The 21199-nt window shown below is 42.6% G+C and overlaps 1 protein-coding gene across 4 annotated transcripts in view; it reads left to right on the top strand.

Moving 5' to 3' along the window:
- Window positions 1-21199, top strand: part of ELFN1 (extracellular leucine rich repeat and fibronectin type III domain containing 1) — a 507720-nt gene that overhangs the window by 119156 nt on the left and 367365 nt on the right. For all 4 annotated transcript variants that reach the window (XM_083153065.1, XM_083153062.1, XM_083153063.1 and 1 more), the window contains exon 3: window positions 18169-18229. The gene's annotated coding sequence lies outside the window, so the exon portion shown is untranslated. The remainder of the gene's footprint in view (window positions 1-18168; window positions 18230-21199) is intronic.

Raw genomic sequence — 21199 nt, 5'->3', positions numbered from 1 at the left:
CTACCCTGATGAAGTCATGATGATAGTGCTCTTTGAGCATATAGGACAAAACGCATCAGCTGACTGTGCAATCGGTGGATTGCTGTTGCTGGACTGAGATTGTAGGTGCAATTGCTACCTTGTTCGTATAGGTGTTATATCTGTTGGGTATGATGTGTGTGCCGGTGTTGCTGTTGGGAGATACACACACTAGTGGATGACTCGAACTATTTCAGCCCAGTTATTGACTTAACAAGTGAGTTTGGTTTATTGAAGTATAACAGGTTCACTCGTACTCACTGTGGTGAACAAACTGTTTCTTATGGATCTAAGCTTCAGCGTAGTGGGGATCAATACAGCTCAGTAAAGTTGGATACACATTAGACTATTCTTTTAAAATGATATGCACAAAAACAATATTGTCAATTATTTTCATGCATATCGTATAGTGCGTATGCAGTATATCGTTAATGAAGCGGGCCCCCATTGGGCGTTATTGGCCCCCTCTGTCTTCTGTATATGCCGTAACTACAGAATGTCCCACAAACCAATAGCAACAATACAAACGGTAAAAAAGGGTTCTTACCAGTTCGATGACGTGTTGCTTTGCGGTGTCAACGAGTTAATCAGGTCGAGCGACCCATTTTCCGTTCACGCCAATGGAGGAAGCAGTGGTTGGAGAAGTTACAGCTGTAAGTGCTGCCTCCTCCCCCGCCCCCGATAATGCTCCTCTGATCTGCCGTGCTACCGGATGACAATATTGCTGGTTCTCAGAGGGGATGTGAAAAGACCAAAATGCAGGGTCACACTGGGACTGAACCATTTAAAAGTCCCGGTGCGACCCTGCATTTTGCAATGTGAAAGGGGTATATGTGGTAACAGTAAGGGTAGGTTTATTGAACTGAATGACAGTAGCCCCTTTGTACATATCAAGAGTCTTGATTTCTTTCAATTATTTTGTGTTCTTACAACATCTTAGTGGGAAGGCGAAATTTCTTGTAGACGTGATACATATTGTTATAGGGTTTCTAAAACCTCTATGCTTCACTGTCATACAAGTGCAGTAGATGTATCAAGATGTCTCTGATTGCCCAAATAATGAACGCCGTGCTTCTCGAGGCCTACGGTGTTATTCCTTTCATCTATCGCTAACTGACTAAAACCCAAGAAAATACGATTCCCCCATTTGAATTACAAACTCTCCCGTTTCCTTCTTAGAAAAGCTGCATGCTCTGGTGCAATCATTCCAAATGATCTGCATCCCTCTCTGATCTTGATGTAGCTTCTCCTACAGACACTCCGAAAGAGGACGGTCACAGCAGGCAAACTTTCACAGATCATTAGACACAAGTGTCCAACTCCACCATGTCCTCAACCCTAATCAAAGCATTCACAAAAAAACCTTCCCTTTCATCTAAGCTTTGGCAGGCCTACTGTGAATTGATAAATCTCAATTGAACGGGTAGATAAAACAGACATAACACAAACAAATGAGTGAATTGTGCATTAATTATTGCAGATAGACACAATAAGCCATCGTTTTTGTATGACAGGTGATATGAATTGCTTGGAGCAGATTTGTACAGTGTACTGTACTGTACACACAATTTCAATTATATACGCTAGTATTCCCATACTGTATGATTAATATGTGGGCTGCAGAGTGTAATTACAGGAATACTGAGCCTAATGTTACAGATTCACTATGAAAATGTTACTTGTAAAATTAGCAAATTAATTTGCAATAGTTAACGAGATTAGTGGCCTCTAACACTAACGCCAACCAAGATTGAATTCTGTTTATCAATTATTGGCATGTATTGTCAAGGCGGGATCCTGCAAATTTGTGACTACAGATGTTTTCAGGGGTATCCCATAAATTTGCTTTAATAAATATACCTACTAATGATAAATCACTGATTTCTGCAATTACTTAAATATAAACCGATGAATACGAACATCCCCAAAGTTCTCTGTATAGATATACCGGCATTATCAGGCAGTGCGGATGGTGTAATGGTTAGCATTACTGCCTCACAGCACTGAGGTCATGGGTTTGATTCCCACCATGACCTTAGCTGTGCGAGAGATTGTATATCCTCCCCGTGTTTGCATGGGTTTCCTCCCACAATCCAAAAATATACTGGTAGGTAGTTTGGCTCCTAACAAAATTAACCCTAGAATGTCTGTGTGCTTGTACATGTGGTGAGGAATATAGATGGGAAGCTCCACTGGGGCAGGGACCGGTGTGAATGTTCAAATATTCTCTGTAAAGCGCTGCGGAATATGTGTGCGCTATATAAGAAACTGTTAATAAAAAAAAAAAAAAGTATACCAGATACCAAACTTATCAAGATCAGGCAGCTCCACCATCTTCAAATGGAAAAAGTTATTTTGACATTTGGCAACAGTGAGATTTACTATTCCATTTGTGAATGGCGCTTTAACGCCCAGCAGTGTCTGTCAGGGAGTAAAGTCTCTAGTGCAGGCATGTCCAAACTGCGGCCCTCCAGCTGTTGTGAAACTACACATCCCAGCATGCCTTGCAATCATTTTAGCATTCCCTAATAGCAAACCGTGGCAAGGCATGATGGGACTTGTAGTTTTACAACATCTGGAGGGCCATAGTTTGGACATGCCTGCTCTAGTGGCTAGCAGTGACAGACTTTTCAAATGGAAAGTGCTTTATGTGGACTCTTTTCAGATGTGTTATCCTGGATTGCAGGTATCGTTAAACACATGCAAGTCCTACTCCCGGAGACAGAGGTCCAGGTGGGTGTGTTGGGGGAGTGGCAAATTGAGTCATCTCAAGTCATTGGGATCACGATGATGCGATTTATAGATTATCTAATCATCAGGTCCCTTGCCCTACTGACTTTACCTGGAAAATGCCAGAATACAGGGAGCGTGCCTACTATCCCCCATATTCGTGAGTCTCCCAAAAATCCTGAGTGAGCATTCAAGCATGGTTAAATAGCTAAGATCAATCTGCATTAAACAATGCAAATGAATCCATTATTTATCTAGGAAAAACTAAGGTAAATAATAAATAGGTCCCATAAGATGGTTAAAATTGTATGAGGCCTCATTTTTGTCTGTCAGATTAGGTCTGGAGGGGTAGTTTGCAGTTTCCCTTAATGATTTAGAGATAGGAAATTAGATTTGCACAAAACAGAAATATCAACCAAACCGGTTAACTCAGAAATTCCCAAACGCCACCATTACAGTCCAGCTAGGATTTAAAAATATCCATGCTTGGGTCCAGATGGTTAAAAAAAAAAAAAACTTACACCTTCACCTGTGCTCAAGCATGGTTATGGTTAAAACCTGGTCGAGTTTGGAAAACTTTGATTTACCTAATTTACATTAGTGTATCTTTTACACTCACCACTCGTTTAGCATTTAAAACATCTTCCTTGCTACTGCTGTTGGTATTTAGTGAATTGGTTCTCATGAATATCTGTTATATTTCTTCCTAATTGATATTACAGGCTACAATGAGCTTGTAGGTTTCGTTCATCTTACATATTTGGTCAACCAACACAACGGCCTCATAGTGCTATCACATTTTCCTGTCAAGTTAGTACACTGAATTCACATATATTGGTGAAGCCCACAAAATGGCTGCTTCGGTAATGTCCCTGAGCCAAAAATGTCTGCCCCTACTATGGGTAGGCGAAGGGTACATTTTAATTTTTAAAGGGTATGTTTAATTTAATTGAAATTATCGCAACTGTTTAATTTTACCTTGGACAAAGAAAAAAAAATGGCTGTTAATCAGTGGAAATAACTATGGAATAAATTCAAGTTATATGTATGCAATAGCTAGTGTTTATTGAGTGGCCAAACCATGAGAAATCCACCAATTCATGTTTTGCAGGCCACCTGTGGATCTGTAGAACGTGTTGGTTACGAATGAATACAGCACATGTTGGAAACTGTGACAGTTGGTAATAATGACTGCACCTGTGCACCAGCTATGTGGTCTGGAAACCTGAACTGTTAGTAGATTTCGAGAACTGGTTTGCCACCCCTGATGTAAATTAACCATACTTATAAAGACAACTGGTAAGGCCGGGCATCCAGCCGGTAGCCTGTCAAGGCACAATTGCTAGGGAGAAAGGCTTAAGTGCACCATCGCCCTGGTTCTAGAATGGGGCATAATGAGTAATTATTACAGTTACATTTGATTACTAGTGTCTAAATAGCTGGTTAATATATCAGCAGAAAAGTATAATTCCTCCATTACGCCGTTAAACATATCCTGAGGAAGTTGGAACCATCTGTAAAATAAAAGACATCTCCGCACTTTTGCATCTCAGACTTTACACATTTTTCATTATACACTGACAAAGACGCAGCATAAGAATCTGTGCTGTAAAACTGTCTTTGTGCCGTTGGGTGACCGGAATAGAACCCAATTGTTTGATCAAATAGAAAACAAGTGACCGGCTAAACCTTTGGAGATAAAGTATATTGCTTTTCTAGACTATCTTACCTGTAAACCTTTCATGCTCTTGCACCAATCATTATGTCACACAATAGGAACTCTTCAGCTTTTGTATATGGTAGTAAGATGATAGTCACTCCTGTTGCCACCTCACAATTACAATATCAATTAAATCCAGAAGCCAAAATGCTTTATTTTTTTCTAACCACCTCGTATCTTAAACGATTCACACAGTGCTTCAACTAACGTTGGAATGGATCATTTTAATACTTCAACTGCATTTTAGAATAAACATATTACCATTAATCATACTACCATTCGTTGATTATGAATTAACCATATTATGACATGTTCAAATGTAACATCAAAGCAATATAAAGTAAATGCTAATATATTACACACAGTAACGATCATTTGACTTGGTGCTCTAGACTGCAGCCTAATGAGCCTATTGGATAATCAGGCACCTAGTCCACATGAAGTCAAAGGTGCAAAACGATTTTGGTACCCAACCATCTAAAACAAAAATGAGGCTGATTTACAACCCCCTGGTTTTTGTCACTATGGAGGCATGGCCAGCACAGTGTAAGTTGCTGGCCAGGCCCCCAGCCCCTCTGTCTCTCAGAGCAGAGCAGTGGCAGGCAAGGAGGAGCTTCAAAAGATGATAAAACGGGGAGTCATAAACAAACGGCCAATAAGCCCCTAACTGCCATGTTACCGGCTGGGTTTGGGGGAAAAATTACAGTGATGGGCTGATTGGCTGGTTGGTTATCACTCTCCACTGTATCACTTTATGAAGCTTGAAACATCTGGCCCGGAGTCTTTGTACAAAGGGAAAACAGTTATTTACATTAACACCTTTATCTTCAGTTGAAAGTCTGACTTTGTTTATTCTTAAATCTCGTTAATGCAATAATTAAATGTAACCCACATATTATTTTCACTCGGAAACCAGGAAACAGCCTTGTGGCACCTTTGAAAAAAAAAATACCTACAAGATTATCTTAATTACAATGATGTTTGTCTAATCACAGATATCATTCCCTACAATATGGAAAAATATTCTGCTGTAAGTGCAAATGGCAATTTCAGATCCCAATTTACATTAGATACAATTATACATTGTCTATATATAACTGCGTCTGCCAAGGTAACATGTTTCTAATTCACCGCGGTGTCACAGTAAATATAATGAGGGCACGCAAATATTGTAGGAAGAGCTGTCGTCGGCGTACAAAAAGGGACACTTGCCAGTTAATTATAAAATAAAAGCCGAGGAAGGTTTACATAAGACTATAAAACGGATTGTAATTGTTGGGAAACGGTGTTAAAGTATTACTGTGGGGATGTGGGTGACCTTTCTAGTGTTGTGGTTAAACATAGCCAGGCTTCTAGGCTGGGAAATGAAGACTTGCTATTTTTCCTGTGTAGGAATCCCCTGAACCAAATACATTGTTAGACCATTACAGATATGGCATATTCATAAACAATGCTTTATTAGGCTAGGTAGATCTATAAATGGGGGACCACAGCAATCAATTGTTTTCAGAATTGGTGTTTGTAGAACAATCATACATTTCCGGCTTGCCATGAAACTCTGTATTCCAGGCCATACTAATGAGGGCAGTAATCTGCCGTGTTCACCTGTGTTTCTTTATGACTGTGGCTGTGAGTGATGGTTTTGGAGCTTGTTGTCTAGAGCTGTGGTTCTGACTGAGTCCTCAGGATCAAACACAGGTCATGTTTAGACAGTTATATTAAACAATCAGGGCTGGATCAATGCTGGTGGGGGCCCAGGGGCAATAGCGTTGCAAAATCACTGCCAAACACCACCACCGCCTGTGATTGATTGACTACCTGACACACATACATGCTTACCCCTGACCTGGCCATCACCCCAGGGATACTGGGACTGCAGACGTTGGCCACTCAGGGTCAATTTCTCAGGTTGTAGTCAAGTGAAATCCCGTGAGACACTACCCCTGAGCTGCCTGCGTCTGCTCTACAGTGATGAAGGAGGTCCTTGATGGCCGCTGTTAATAAACAGCTGGGCCTCCAAAGGACATTCTAACAACAGTATGTGGAGGTCCCAGAAGGTGTAGGTGCTACAGAATGGCTGCCCCCTGTCACCCTTCCCTTAATCCTGCTCGTTTTTGTATATAGATGGACATTGTGCCTCCACTGAGGAAGGAAGACCAGGTATAAGAACTGATTCAATAGTATATTAATCATTGATAGCAGGGTTTCTAAAAATGTAAAATGCTTCAGCCGGTCTGCACCCCTGCCTGTCCTACGCTTACTCCAAGAGTTGCAGGAAAAGAATTGCCTTCATAAATGCCATTTGTGTTTTGCTGGTCATGGGGTTAAGAAAGAATAACTTCTTTGGCCAATTATCTATGGGGCCTTCCTGTATTGAGGAAGGTAAGTTCAATGTAACCCAGTCAAGTAAGTGTTCTCCTGAGTCTGTGTTGTTAGACACATGTTTATGGCAATCTGCGGGGGCTTTAGAGGTGAAGCTGCAGTGCATTTAAAAAAAGGGGCTACTAGTGGGGGGAGGGACTGCCATTGGTCATTGAGCAATAACTGACTGATGCGTGCAGACAGAAGCCTTTGTGAATCTGCAGCAGCTCACCTTCCCCTACTTTCCCTCCCATTTACCAGTCATATGACTCATGCCAAAAGACCTTCCTCCACTAGGCAATGAGGAGCTGATGGGTCTAATGCATCTAAGCACAGCTGCTGCTGCTGCTTCCACTGGTGTAGCCATGGTCCCGCAGACCCCACTGCCAGAGCTCGGAAGTCTGTTCGGTGAGCTGGTATGCTGATGCTGCACTGATGGGCGGGCGGGTGCGGCCAGCCTGCTTAAGCAGCAGAGACATAACATGGGCTATTGGTGTAGTAAGGATGACAGATATTTGAAATATGGGGTGGGCTGACAGACAATCAGAGCTTGCAGATCGGCATCCGCAGTTAGCAAATGTCTGCCAAACCGCGAGCTCAGATTGACTCTCAAGCCTATGACATATTTGAAATGTTCGCCAGACTCATCTAGAGGGGAGCTTAAGTGTGCTCTGGGCTCCAGCAACAGTGTGCGGCTTCAGCAACAGTGGTGGCGACAAATGCCGAACTGGACTGAACGGTGAGCAGCATTTGAGGTATAGACTAAGTGGCAATTTTTGAGGCATTGGCACTACTGGGGGTATTGTGTGTATAAATAGGGATAGTGGGGTATTACGGTCTGATGGTATAATATGTCATGGGAATTATGTTATGTGGTATAATATATAATGGCCATTATATGGTGTGTGGTATAATATGTAATGGGCATTACAGTGTCTGGCATAATGTGTAATGGGCATTATGGTGTGTGGAATAATGTGTAATGGGCACTGCGGTGTGTGGCATATTGTGTAATAGACATTAAGATGCGCATAGTCCTGGCACAGTGAGTCCAAGGGACTCAAACTGGCACAATGTGTCTGAGGGGCTCTAGCTGGTGCAATGTGTATAAGAGGCACTACTACTACGGGCATTATACCCTCTTTTTTTATCGGGCACCTTCATGCTGTCTCTTTGTAAGGTATAGGAGGGCACACATTTATAGTTTCCTATCCTCATTTGTCACAAAACAAAAAAACTGTGTTAGGGCATGGTGGCACTTGTAGTTTCACAACAGCCGGAGACTCACAGACTAGGTATGGCCATCGGCCATCCATGATTCAGAATTATTGATCATTTTTGACCGATGTATAGTAGTCTTGCCATCGATGTGGGAGAACCAGATTGCTTTCCCTCTGCCGATGGCTCAGCATAACCGAATAGTTTTGTTTATATTTTCCCCAAGGTGCGGGGACACAGCTCCAACCCCAACACCCATGAAGCCATGCCCCCAGATAAAACCATTGATGGTCATTCATCACATAGTATGCAACCATCAATGACCGTTTGCACTATTGCCATCGATAACAACCATCATTGGCAATTGCAGCTATGGTCATCCCTTACCACAGACTGACCAAGCCCATGGCTCCTAATGGGTGATTGGTCTATGCTGCCAGCGTGCCACCTAGTAATACACCCAGCTGTGTACAACCGCAGTGTTTTTGCCAATTCAAATACGTGGAAAAAAGCTCTTTAGTGATGAACTAATTGTCTTCTCTAATTCATGGGAACGGTGAATTTGGGCTGCCATATTATTGATCCCCTGCAATTAAAAAGTGCAGTTTGTTTGCAGACGCTCCCATAAAACCACACACAAAAGGTTTTACTTGTCATTTTGAGCATTAAATGAACCAGAATTTTATCTGAGGAACTTTGCTCAGCAGCTGCACATTGGAGAAGCTTAATGAGGATTTGTTTTTTGTGTTCAGGCAGATGGTAAAATTGCTATTTTCTCTTACCTAATAAATACCATTAGCAAGCTAGAAAATGCTCTCTCTCACCAAGTCTATATTATATTTAAAAAAAAAATCTATTTACACATTGCCTGTTATCTGTCAGGAGATCCGGTCCGAAGAAGACAATTCCCAGCTGTCTGCTTTCAAGGGGTAGTCTCCGGCATTCCAATTCGCCGCCGCTGAGCTTGTGATTAGATAAATCTGCAGAAATCTCTTCTCATATTCAAGTCTCACTCCGTCTGATTGAAATAATAACAACTTGTACATTTCTCTGTGCCTTAACCTGAAATCTTCAGACCCTTCACCGTAAATATCTGGCTGTGTGATGATTTTAATGACACCCTATTTTGTTTTCTCTGAGCAAATGACAGTGGGTTTTAAAATCTGCGAGACGGTGTCTGCGTTCACGTCACGGGGAGTTATCGCTTTGAAGGACAAACATTTATTCTGGGGGTGGAAAAAAAAAACCCTAGGCTTATTAAAGTCATTCTCCGAAAGGGAAATAACGGCGCTTACGCATTTTGTTTATTTCTTGAAGCGTGTTTGTTATGTTGAGTTATGCGTATCAGAGATGTGGATAATTTCAGTTTTATAAAGCTAGATTTTGCATAGCAAGGCATGCTGAATGCTGAATGAGATCGGCAACAAGTGTTATTTATAGATCCATTTAACAGGCCTGAACTGGGCAAAATAAAGACGCGTACATCCACATTGCTTCCGTCCTCAAGACAATCGGTAAAATTGATCAATTACTCTCCGGCCATTTGTCTCCGGATGGTGCAGAACAGTTTATTAAACTGTCCACTCTGCCATTTAATGACATAAAAATATAAAAGATGGGGAATTTGTTTTATTTTTTTTTTTGTCTTATGTTTCTTTATAACAAAACCTATAAAGCATAGTTGCATTCTATCCTACATTCTGCAGGAGACTCCCTGAAAGAGCAGCCATCTCCCTCTCTCCCTGATTAGTGTAGCAATCTCCCTCATTTCACATAGCCCACATTATGTAGCTGTTACATTTTTTGGCGAAAAAAGGAACAATAGATAGATACATTTACATTGAATTATTAGCGCCATTTCCCAGCGTTGGTGATAAAACACAATGATCCCTATGGCTACACGCATGTATTATGCCCATTTATATGGAACCACCTGTAAAACTCAGTAGATGAACAATCCCTGACACGTACTAGTGACTCTTCTTTAGCAAGTATAGTAGCTCTTACTAACTGCTTTGGGGATCATCTACATTTGGATATGTAATTTTAATAGATTCCTCTCAGATGTAGTAAACCTCACCCGCGCTTCTAGGTGCCACGTTCACAATATCTTCAAATATGGAACTAGACACGCCCTTTGGGTGGAGCACGACACACCCCCTCAATGGGTGCTGTGCAAAATTCTACTACCAACCATAATCTGCCTGAAACTAGTTTTCAAAAGTAGGCAAGTATGCTATAAAGACACCACAAATGTACAATTGCAAAATAAAGGAGGATTTTCCATCTCCTCTCTAGCCAATAGCACCAGTGAGGAGACTCTTGCTCTGTGTCATAGTCTACTGTGCATACGCTGGTCTCTGAGAAAATGGCATACTGGATATTTCATTTTCTCAGTGTTTTCCTGCAGTTGTCTGCTGTATAAATCCTGGGGTGCCGTCATGTGTGCTGCTTTATCATTCCAAAGGCGCCGCCATGTGTGCTGTATCAGTTCAGGGGAGCATACCTTTTTTGTATTGTATTTATTGCTGTTAAGTATGTCTTATCAGACCAGGGGTGCCGCCATGTGTGCCGTTTAATTCCAGGGGTTCCGTCATGTGCGCCATATAATTCCAGGGCTGCCATCATGTGTGCCATATAATTTCAGGGGTCCCGCCATGTGTGCTGTATCAGTCCAGGGGTGCCGCCATTCTGTATGTGCCATATAATTCCACAGGTGCTGACGTGTGCAGTATTATTCCATCCTGAATGTGTGCCGTATCAGTCCAGGGAGCTACCCTTTTTTTATTAAAAGAAAAAACTTTTTTTTCCTTTTACTGCTAGAGTGCTGTTAAGTATGCCGTATCAGTCAAGGTGTGTCTCTAAGTGCGCAGTATCAGTCCAGGGGTGCTTCTAAGAGTGCTGTATCAGTTCAGGGCTGCTGATAACTGTGCCATATCAGTCCAGGGGTGATACTAAGTGTTCTGTATCAGTCCAGTGTCTGTGCCACCAACTTGTGTCGATTAGTTTAGTCATCCAGCTACATCTGTGCAACCTTTTGGCCTAAAAACAATATTTTGAGCTGTGAGGCGATCAGAATAGAGTGGAAATAAGTGGAAATTAATGTTATTGAGGTTATTAATAGTGTAGGAACAAAAAAAATAAATTCTGTGATTTTAGCAGTTTTTATGATTTTTTCCCAAAAATTACAGATCCAAAACCAAATCCTGGAAGGGTGGTTTTGGCAAACCAATCCAGATTCAAAACAAGAACAGAGATCCAGATCCAAAACCAAAGCACAAAACCCGAAAAGTGTCCCTTCTACTTACTTATATGATCACTTACTGTAAATTAGATAATGGAAATGTGTTTTTCACAAACCAGGACTACTTTTTGCCTTACCTTATATGCTAATTGCTGTCATGTGACCTAACGATCCACATTTACACCAGCTTAAAGGCTCCTCTTAAGAGAGACCCACAGAGTGCTGAAATCGGGTTATCTTTGCTTTCAAATATAATTGCAGCAGCCGACCCACAGACCCCAGTTGCTGCTATCTGACCTTCTTCAAAAAACAATAATGAAGTCATTACAATCAGGGTGAAGTCTGCCGGCTGTTAATGAAGGTCAGAGACGCTGAACCACAGGAGATACCAATCTGATGTCTTTTCTAAACTGCTTAGAGATAGAGAATCACCTACAGAGACAACGAGACACGCTGCTATTCATAACGGAGAGATTACAGCCAGTTCTGTAATCATCACAGTTGTGCTTTGTTGTAGCAAATTCTGTTGCATTACACTGTGCAGCCACACAGGTCATGCAGGTGGGGAGGAACTTGCAGGATGAAGCCAGATCAAGTATTATGGAACTGATAGAGACGTCAGCAAATGCATTCACAGCTGAAAATTTGAATGTGGAATCTTGTAAAAATATGCTAAGGCATACCCTCCAACTGTGCTGATTTAGCTGGTACAGTAATGTTTTTTAAGGGCTAAAAACGGAAGTACCAATTGTACCCGTGGCACATCTGCCAGAGGCAATGGAGTCGTCACTTCCCCATTGTCTCCGGAGTCCGGCCCCATGTGCTTGGGGTCAAAGAAAGAAGGAGCGGAGTTTTAACAACGTGCACTGTTGCTCCCGCTGCGTGATGCTGACTACGGGGGCTCTAGTGTCTGGTCACGGGTGTAACATTTCATCTGTCCGCAACCTTAACAGATGGTCTGGGTGGTGGGAAATAGCTCACCCCAGGACTTCCCTGTGACCCTGCCCTACTTTACCCGTGACCACTCCCCCTTCTCGAATGTGAACCGGTTTCTGTCCTTCAGATGTTGGAGGGTATGTTAATGTTGCAGCCACCTGTATTTGCATCAAGCATGTCCACTGGTGGGTTTGTAAGTCCCACATGCTGTGTAGACATAGCTCTATGATTATTTATTACCAGTTTCTTATATAGCGCACACATATTCCGCAGCGCTTTACAGAGAATATTTTGAACATTCACATCAGTCCCTGCCCCAGTGGACCTTACAATCTATGTTCCCTATCACATGTACATGCACACGGACATTCTAGGGTTAATTTTGTTGGGAGCCAATTAACCGGGATGCAGTCAATTTCCTGGTGGTTGGAATCCCGGCGGCCAAAATCCCGACGCTGGAATCCCGACCGCTGAAATCCCGACACTTTCTCCCTCCATGGGTGTCCACGACACCCATAGAGGGAAAATAAATTAGCACGCCGAGCGTAGCGAGGCACCGGGCCTGCTGCGTGGCAAGCACAGCGAGCCCGCAAGGGGGGCGATCCACGTCCCCCCCTTGTCAGGATTTCGACCACCGGGATTCCATACCGAATCCAATTAACCTACCAGTATATTTTTGGAATGTGGGAGGAAACCGGAGTACCCGGAGTATTGGGAAGGTATGTGAATATCAATTCTGTTTGCCAATCAATCCTCTCTGCCGTCGCAAGACCAATGCTGCACATGCAACTTAGATGCATGGGCGATAATTTGCCAAGTGCAAATAATTGGGCCCTAAACCCCTAGGCAGTGCCTGAAAATTGAGAATGTAACAGTCACCCCACTATGGAACTGTCCAAATGTTTCACACTCATCTGTGAGTGTGTCAGCCAGAAGTAATTCCAGCATGCTACAGCTAACACTGACAGCAGATACAGAATGTGCCGCGATTTGTCTGTTCTATTCGTTCCTGCCGACCTTGTGTGCTCTCGTTCATCTTCGCATGGAGCAATTGTGAATCGAAATCAGTTGTGCGGATTATTTTTTATTAGTTCTATTGCTTGTCGAGCTGTGGGAGATCTACATCAAACACAAGTGGAAGTACAAGCTGTAGAGGTGATCAACGGATGACTCATTTTATGACTCACGATAACTTGAAGGCTATGGAGATCATTGTACTAAAGTTCATTTATTTCATTCATTGATAGGACAGTTCCCCGCCCACAGCCATTCCACCTTCTGGAACACTCGGCTGAGAAATGAATGACACAATACTGTGCTAGTATTCCTAGCAGATGCCGGCGAAGCATGTCACGTTGCAGGGCTGTCACATTGCAGGGCTATCACCATACAGGGCCGTCGCATTACAGGGCCGTCGCATTACAGGGCTGTCCATAGGGCTCAGTAGTGCATACGCCTCTGTTCTATTAAACAAGATCTCCTCAAAAAAAAGGAAAATAAAAAATATAGAAAGAAATGTATTTAGGACATAATTCAGTGCAGATGGGCAAAATCATGCTGCACTGCAGGTGGGGCAGATGTGCAGAGAAAGTTAGATTTGGGTGGGGTGTGTTACAACTGAAATCTAAATTGCAGTGTAAAATTAAAGCAGCCAGTATTTACTCTACACAGAAACAATATAACTCACCCAAATCTAACTCTCTCTGCACATCTGCCCCACCTGCAGCGCAGCAATGGTTTTACCCATTTTGAGAACAAATTTGTTCTGCAATCAGGACTCAACTAGGCCCTTAGCGCATTTGTTCAGAGTTCTGCGGTTGTAGTCCACAATTATACATGCATCGTGTACACCATAATTACTGATTCAAAGATGTGTGCAGAATTAAATTGCGGATGAGATTTTGCTTGCTGCATAATTGTGGAAAAAAGGCTTATGGCTCAGATGGCATCTTGTGTACAGAGACACCCATTGCTGGCACTCACATCCTCCACTTGCATCCAAAAGCGAAAATATCAGGATGTACTGTGGTCGGCCATCAAGCTTCTGAGTAAGTCTTGGCTGCCTCAAACAGTGCAGTTTTCCAAAGCCGCTGAGGACTCTTCAAACGTCGGATTCTCAGTGGCTGACAAGGAAACACCCAGTAAACAGCCCCAACACATTAGCATTTCACGAGCCACCCGATGTCACTTCCCGTAAACTCTGACTACCTGCCACCCACTTTGCCAATAAATCCTCTGTGTATGCAAACTCGCAATTCAATGCAGTGCAGCTCTGGGTGGGCAGATCCTCTCTAATGCAGCCCACACACGCATCGATTTTAGAACGCGTTTTGTACTTTTAAAGTACAAAACGCATCGTGCGTACAATTATCGGGGTGTATTCGTGCGGCGTGTGCGATGCGATGCTGTGCTATGCGCGTTCCCGGGGGCCGATTTAAGATGTCCAAAAAAGTATGTGCAGCAGGTACTTTTTTGGACATTATCGCATAGCATCGGGCTCAGCATTATACAGGCATACGAGCCGATGCTATACAACGGGGTTTTTTTTTTTTTGAGGGAAATAATTACATACAAATTGTTATCAACAACTTTATTGCAGGTTTAAAACATGTGAACTCGAACAAAATAAAGGTCAGAAAAAGCCAGTGAAAAAATGTGCTTAAATAGCACAGCATCGCATCGCAGACAGCAAAATAACCATCACATCGGGTCATGCTTAATTCTGGCAGAAAAATTGTAAAGAACCATTGTACAGCCAAAAACGCATAGCACTGAAATCGGTGCGTGTGTGGGCACCAAAACATTGACAATGTGTACATCTCTGAAACGTCCCTTATTTTAATTATTGCAGAAGTTTGCCAATATCCAGATATATATAACGCTATTCGGCCTTGGCACTCCTATACATACACTTAGAGGTCAGTTTTCTAAAGCTTCTAAAACTAAATATAGGTGATGTTGCTTATAGAAACCAATCAGATGTTGTCTATCTTTTTCTAGGATGCAATATAGAAAAAAATAGACATAATCTGATTGGTTGCTAGGGGCAACATAACCTCTTTTTCATTTTTAGAAGCTTTAGAAAATGTAACCGTTAGTTTCATCGCTGTCCTTACTATCCTTGAAATCAGATGGATCTACAGTATGTGCACTAGTCTCCAACCCTACTTAAGCCACCATTCCTTTTACAACCCCTCAGGCCAGCACACCCTCATTCCACTTACTATACAGTTATGCCCATGCAGACTCAAGTGGAGATGAGCCTGGGAGGCGTGTGACTGCCACAGATGCTTACACTTGGCTACAAATCACAGGCTGCAAAATAGTCTTGAATCTGCTGAATACTTGTGTACATGCCCTGAATGGGAGGAAGGCACCTACAAATCATGTGGTGCTCCCCGCCATACAGAACAGTGAACAAGTCTCCTGAATTGGATCCAGCCTCCACCTCAGCAGGGGACAATGCAGATATATATCATCGCAACCATAACCCACTCTACAATGTCAATAATCTGAGCACTGTATACCAGAGGGATATGGGTCATTGGGTTGCCACTATTAAAGTTGACCACTGAAGGTCAAGAGGCCCCCATGCGAGGGGACGTGGTGCATCGATAAGGTGTCCATGTTGACACTCAGGCCAAAAAAAGTGAAAAACCTATGTTGACCTTTTAACTGTCTACCTTCTCAATATTGACCTAATGCTTGCATCGACCTTTTGACCATGTCGACCTTTGACATTTCGCCCTTTTCATGTGTTGACCTAAGACCGTTGACCTTCAGTGGTCAACCAATGGATGTCGACCTTAATAGATCCGACAACAACCGCTACACAGTCTTCTACACCGCATTACACCCTGCACTGCCCCACCCCTATATAAATCACCACCCCCCTTCTGGGCCAACCTGGCTGACTCCTCCCTCTGAAAGCCAGACAGTCATCAACTATAATCTGCCCCACTGTGATTTATATTATCTTTATCCAGGAATCTATGGAAAGTATAAATGTGTTATACCAGCAGGTGTTAAAGTGAGGGGGAATGGGGGGAATGGTGAGGTGGAACATTTTTACCTCCACATTGGCCCTGAACAGTAATTCTCACAAAAAGCATTCTGCAGGGAGATGCCAAAAACCCTACCGTTGGCCCTGTCTCTGCCTAATGGGGGTAGGGGAGGGGGGATAATTAGGTGGCATCGAGAATTGAGTTCATCCCACCTCTGCGTGACCACTTTAAGCCCTGTATACAAGTAACATCCAGTGACGTGTACTGTATTTCCCCACACATGCATGCAACATTTAATTTACAGACCGATTAATCTAAGTCACAATTTCCATCCAGTCTGATTATTTCACTTTACCAGATGCATCTCATAAATACATATTAACAAATTATTCCTAGCCAATTACGTTCATCTGCAAATAATATTGATTTGGAAAGCGGTGCGTGGCCCCAACATTTTCGTTTCTGCTGCCAATGCTAGACTTGAGTTTTGCCAGCACAATATATAAATTACACGAAAGGTCACTTAGGCCACAACAAAATGGAATCTCATATTTACGGGGTGAAACTATTGAAATGAACAAAGCGCGCGCTACTTAATTGCTACTGTTGGCTTAATTAATTTATCTCATTGAGTCAGCTATTTTACTTCTTCTCCGGCATGTCCCATGTAACAGTCCTCAATCCATTCTGATGATCTCATCTATGTGAACCAGTTTATTAGGTATGAGATACGCTGGTCTTTCACTGCATACCAAATCGATGACTAGATCTAATGAATACAATATTGGAGGGAGGACAGAGGTTGCTGTTAAAAATTCAATGATCACTGATGGAAAAATATGTCAGTACGGGCAAATCAATACATGTTTCATGCTATCATGAACGCAGGGTTTTTTCCATTTCTCATTTATTTATATATTTATTTGATATTGTTTTTTTTTTATTAACTGTTATGTGTATCCACTTTCTATGTCATTGTGTTGTATTATTTTATTTAGTTATTTATTTAGTTTTTTTATTGTAATTTAGCAAGAATATTTTTTTTTTATGCTGTTCATTCTGTCATTTATGTTTTTTTCTTATGGACAAGAAAGCAAAAATGCATTCGGTACACCTAGATTCCGCAGGAACTATCTGGCCACTTTTGTGGTGTAATCAACCTAAAAGCCAGGCACTACCGGCAATTACTGCTTTATGGCACCGTGACCAGTATGCCTGTTTCATGAGATGGGAGTGTGATTTCAATGAACAATGAGATCAAACGCAAAACCTCTAGGTCAGGAGTAGCTCGGAGGGGTGAAAGATACTTGGCCTGAAACTTTAGATCTCTTTGGTGATATTAAAAGTGTGGATCTGCAGTTGAAAGCGATCAATAATTCATGTCGCTTTTCTTCAGTACCTGCAACTGAACTTTAACTCCCCTGATGAACAACCCAATTTATGGCAGTGTTAGGAATCTGTATAGCCCATCTGCCATCTGGTGCTGTGGGGTTCGTGAAGTCAGCAGCAACTAAGCTATTTAAATGTGGCTACACCAGGCAACTCAAGCGTGGAAAGATGGAGGCCTTGTTTATTTTATTTTACGGTAATACATGTACATGTGCACCATACACAGAGTAGGGTGAGTTATGACGGCAACTTCCTGCCGAAGAGTTATCAAGCTGAAGAGTTAGCAAAGTCAGTTGTAAAACTAGAACCTTATACCCATAAGCACATGGCATTCTTAGTCTTATAATAACCAATGATTACTGCTTCATTTGTTCATTTTTTTTACTTAAGGAAACAGATTAAAGGTTCAAAATAGATATGTTGCAATAATTTACCAGACGTTTTTTTTTTTGTATTGACTTGTACCTGTAAGTGTTTGAATATATATGTATTTGTTTTTTATACTATTGGAATTCTTACTGAACCTGTCTCCTCCTTGCCTTTTCCAGAGAATGTCAAGTGAATTTGAGAGTCAACAAGCAAAGAAGAGGAAGAAGACAGCTAAAAAAGGTAAGCGCACAAACAAACGGCAACTTGTAGGACTGAAGATGAAGGATATGTGACATGGTGTGGTTTGGGGGCTTATTTATTAACATAATATAAACAACTCATGGGCAGCCAATTATATTTTAGTCAGACTTAAGTCAGATGAAACATTCTGAGCATCGGTTTAGCTGATGCGGGGGATTGTGCATGTGAGAGGGGAAACCAGCACCGTACATGGATTGTATGTCGCCCATCATTTATAGCACATGTAGATGCAGGAGATCTATAAGACACTGGCTTTCCTTCCACTTACACATGAATTGTACTGAGCAGTAGCTACACACCCATGACACAGCCACTCACCCACAATACGCCTATGACACTCCCATGACACACCCCCACAAGTCAGGGTGCATATGTAGAATTGCATTGTGACTGTCCAGTTTACCCTGAAACTCCCTATTTACGGTTAGACAGGTCAGGCCATGTTCCGTTTTGCTTAGTATAGGACGGACATAAGCAAAAATGTGTTAATTACACACAGAGAGATATGTGCTAGTGTAGTTATTACACATATGTATCTTTCATGGAGTCTATAAAAGCAATTAACTTAGTGTAAAAATGTGCATTCTGCAGTGGATTGGAACTGTTGTAATGTATAAAAGCAAAAGGTACAAGCAGCTTGTCATACAACCAAATTGTACAGGTATGCAACATTGCCATAAAGCACAACACCTCTGTGTATGCTTATAGCCACCTGTTAACCCCCTGCTATTGTACTGTCTGACTCAGAATCAGACCCAGTGTTTAGGGGACACAATCATTTGTATCCACTGATAAGAATGTGTATATATATATATATATATATATATATATATATATATATATATATATATATATATATGCTATTGGGAAGTTTGTATGGTGTAATGGTTGCACTACTGCCTCCCAGCTCTGAGGTCATGGGTTCCATTCACATCATGGACCTGTTTGGAGTTTGTTTATTCTCCCCGTGCTTGAGTGGGTTTTCTCCGGTTTCCTCCTACAACTGGATCCCAACCTAACTGAATCCTAGCGTGTACAGTATGTACATGGGCAGACAGACTAGGTGGGCCCGATTCTTTTCTGCCATCACATTTTATGTTCTACCCTTCTGTAACTGACCTTTAATAGATATTTGAACTACTGTACTATGGGGCTGATTCTGGATCACAGTGATCAGAACTCGGCCCGCGCACGTGCGGAGGCATGCAAGGGGGGGGGTTTCTTGTTACACATCCCCTCGCATGGAATCGGGGGGAATCAGCGCGGGGGGGGGGGTTGGGCATTCAGCAGGGTGGCGTCTCCTGCGATGTTTGCGGCTTACCGAGCAAACCTGAATCAGGCACTATATCAACATCAGACTTTTGGTTCTTCAGCACCTGCAGTAACATCCGCCCATGAAAACTGCAGAAGCCAATGTGCATTCCTGGCTAACATTTGCACACACAACTACTGTGCATTCACAATACCATGGCTTTCATTATACTACTTTGTACATTAGAAGTAGCAGCTCTCATTCATTTTAGGTGAACTAGAAAAGCTTTATATAACCTTTTGTTATTTGGCTTATCTCAGTATTTTTTGAGTTACTATATTTTATTATATTTATTTTATACTTTATTTAACGGCTATGATGGATTTCTTTTCATAATCCCATACACAGCAAGTGACCTTGTAGCTGTCCTCACAATTATCACCAAGTTCACAGCTTAGAGACTCAGATAAAAATCTTTAAATGTTTTATGATCCTCGTTGTAATTATAGTGAATCTAATGGGGCCTACACACGGAGCGACTGTGTTGAGAAATCTGAGTGATGCCAGATCACTCAGATCGCACAGCAAGATAACTCAGCAGAGAGCACTGCACAGCGATGTGTCAGTGATGTGTGCTGAGCAATCTGTCAGGGTCAGTGTTCTCCAGGGAGAACACTGGCCCTGAAGGGCGATCTGACTAGAGTTATCCAGCATGCAGGGTATTGATTACCCGGCAATAGCGACGTGCGGGGCCTACACACGTATCGATGTATGGGGCATTTTCTAAGCATACTGTACCTCCCAACTTTCTTGTTAGGAAATCGGGACCTACACAAGAAGGGCGGATGATCTACCGGCAGTGTGGGCGTGACCTCATGCAGAGGGGGCGTAGCTTAGCGTCGTCCCACCCATTTGCTCCCCGAGCAGCTAGACAGCTTCCCCTGCTTCCTCCTTACACTGGAGAGATGCCATGCACATGTGTACAGCATCTCTTCAGCAATCACTGCAGCGGTGATCTCCGGCTCCCTACAACTGCCCCCCACCCATGGGACATTGCGACCCGTGGGAGGGACAGCGGTACAGTCTCCAATTACCTGGACTGTCCTGCTGTAATTGGGACAGTTGCGAGGTTTGATAATGTTATGTTGTGTGTAATAATGCTTTAATGTTGTGGTGTGTAATAACTACAATATTGTGTTGTGTAATAACTATTGTGGTGTGTATTAACTATAATGTTCTGGTGTGTAATAATATTGTGTGGTGTGTAATAGTGGTGGTGGTGTTGTCGTGTGTGTTATAACTATAATGTTGTGGTATGTAATCCCTCTATAATGCTGTGTGGTGTATAATCAGAGCCGGCGCTAGGCGCTCAGCAGAGACTGCAAAGCAGGAAGGCGCAGGTTAGGAGAGGCGCCGTACCTGCTCTGCTGACCCTGCTGCAGGTCCGTGGTTGCTGCCGGCTGCTCTGTGCCTGTCAGTGTAAAACTGTATGACAGCACAGAAGCACCGGCAGCTTGAAAAGTGGCTACCCTCTCTCTCTTCCCCTCATGGCACCACCCCCACCCACTCTTCCCCCCCACCGTCCACTCACCGTCCCTATCTCCTTCCCACTTCCGGCACATGGCACTCACCTCACTTCCACAGCATCCCAACTCCTTCGACTCCTCTTCCCTGACAGGTGCTCTCAGAGTGCTGAC

Source organism: Crinia signifera, chromosome 7, assembly GCF_055691185.1.
Source record: "Crinia signifera chromosome 7, ASM5569118v1, whole genome shotgun sequence".
NCBI lineage: Eukaryota > Metazoa > Chordata > Amphibia > Anura > Myobatrachidae > Crinia > Crinia signifera.
This window is presented reverse-complemented; position numbering and strand designations above follow the sequence as displayed.